General features: G+C 45.8%; 1 pseudogene; it reads right to left on the bottom strand.

The window, feature by feature from the left end:
• Nucleotides 1-1,522: 1,522 nt before the first annotated feature.
• On the bottom strand, nucleotides 1,523-1,654 carry LOC115032087 (annotated as a pseudogene).
• Nucleotides 1,655-2,394: the final 740 nt, after the last annotated feature.

The following is a 2,394-nucleotide window of genomic DNA, read 5'->3' as shown; positions in this document are numbered from 1 at the left end:
CAAGAAGCTGCTATCCTTGCTGTCCAAGATCTAGGATGTGCACGAGTAGAGGCCACCACAACTCCGTTGATGTTGTCTTCTTGAAGATGGACTCTTCACCTTTCATCCTGGGGTGAGAGGATATTGTAATGGCCCAGACCCTCAGGCTCAGCTTCAGCTGAGCAGCAGTTGGCACTAAAAGGCCCCACTCCACCCACCGAGTTTTCCAGGATTGGTGAAGGTGACAGGTCCTAGCCTCTGATAGTTCATAGCTGCCCTCCCATCCACCCTTACACCTCAGCCTACCACACCAAGCACTTTGAGTGGAAAGAGGTTAGGGCAGGTGGCCCCTCACAGTTGGGAGACCACAGGCCCCTTCTTCTGCCCTTTTTATTTAATAATAATTATTATTTTAAAAGGTGGCTTGTATTAGAGAGAAAACTGCTACTGCTGCCACCAGCTTTTTCAGTCTTCCAACAGAGGCATGCTACCCTTGAGTCTCCCAGGTCTCCAACAGGGATTGGAGGCTGCCAAGGCATGCGCTTAGTAGCTACTGAGATCTTTGCTTCTTCAGAACTCAGATATCTACTGTCTCATGAGAGTGTAAAGTTGTCCCTGTCCCTCACCAGTCTTAACACTCAGGAGAGCAGGTCCTGCACTCCACCTGGACAGCTTAACAGACCTGACACTGGTGGCAGGGGCTTGGCTGGGATGGTTCAGAAGGTATGTGCATGGGAGAGCCTGCCCCACCACTTGCTGTAAGGTGGCATGGGCCCTGGGGGGGGGGTTGGGAGGGAAGGTACCCACCCCTAGAAACCTGAGGCAGTTGAAGAGCTGGTCTTGAGGTCATCAGAGTGGGAGAGCTGGCTTCTTCACTTGCCAACTGTAGCACTTGTTAGAGTAGGCCCTGTACCTCACTTATGCAGTACAGGAGAATTGACCCTAATGGCGATTGCATGGGTGAGCCAGCCCTGAGGATGTGAGAGCAAGAGAGCTGACCCTGCCCCTTGCTGGTTGCAACATTGGGTGAACAAGCTGGAGGCAGTGCCTGAGATCTTACCCTGGTGTTAAGGTTGCTGAAGAGCTGGCAGGCTGACCAACTCAGCTATCACCCAGACCCAGATCCAGGGCTTTGAGCTGACCCACCTCAATATATACCTCATCTATCAACTACTGGAGTAGTTCACAAGAGCTACACGAAAGCTACACCAAAGCTGTGGGCTCTCCATGACACAGGACAGTGAAAGAATATCTGAGAGGAGTCCCAATATTGATAATATAGCAGATGCCAGAGGCTTTGAACCAGACCAATGACTCATTGCAATGAAGATTTGCAAGTAAAGATATCTGGACAAAGGGTATGCTGTGGGATACACCGTGACATGCCACAGCTTCCACGACAAGATGTTTTGTGTGCTTTGTTTTGTTTCGTTTGGTTTTGGTTTATAATGCTCATTTTGGGGGGTTGCAATGGCAGAGGGCAGATATGAAGGGATGGGGAGATGAGTGGGGTTGGGGTGCATGATGTGAAACTCACAACAATCAATAAAAAGTAAAAAAAAAAAGTGGAGAAATTGAGCTGAGCACAAGCTGTCTCTTAGGAAAAGTTTTCAATTAGCAATAATCTCGCCTCAGATAAACCTCACTGGCTGCGATACTGCCACCGTACAAAGCTACAAGCTATCTCTTTTTGAATAAAAGAAACCTCTGTACCAATCTCATTCTGGACTTGAATTTGGCTATGAATACCCTACAACTCTCTGGCTGCCCATGAATACCCAGCTCTATTTGGCCTGTTTTATCCCAGGTCTAAGTTTACCTTTAAGTTTTTGCTTTCCAAATGCTTAACTAGGAACGTCACATTTCCAGGGCATTAAAACAACAGCGAACTGTTTCAAAGTCTTTGCAGATCCTTCCTTTCCTCATTATTAATTTATGCATGATCAAAAGTATATGGAGCTTTCATAGCACAACACATCCGAGGTTTCCTGGCCAACTCAGCAACAGAAGGTACCAGATAGTCTCGTGTCTCAATGCTGGGTGGAAGTCCCAACTCTCAGGTTCCCAATTATTTACTTGAACTGAGCTATCTTTTTGATCTCTCTTACAATTTATGTTACTCAAAAAGTTTCTCCTCAAAAGACTTTCTGGATACAAAGTAACATGGCATTTTAAAAAAGATTTTATTTTAATTATATGTATATGTGTGTCTCTGTGACATGAGTGTAGGTTCCATGGAGTCCGGACAAGAATGTCAGATCCTCTGAAACTGGAGTTACAGGCAGTGGTGAGCCACTTGATATGATTGCTGGGAAATGAGCTCAGGTTCTCTGCAAGACAATGCACATTCTTTACTTAGTAATCTATCCAGCACTGTAATATACATATACTATTTTGATAAAGTAATTATATCTT

This window comes from Mus caroli, chromosome 9, assembly GCF_900094665.2.
Source record: "Mus caroli chromosome 9, CAROLI_EIJ_v1.1, whole genome shotgun sequence".
Taxonomy (NCBI): Eukaryota; Metazoa; Chordata; class Mammalia; order Rodentia; family Muridae; genus Mus; species Mus caroli.
This window is presented reverse-complemented; position numbering and strand designations above follow the sequence as displayed.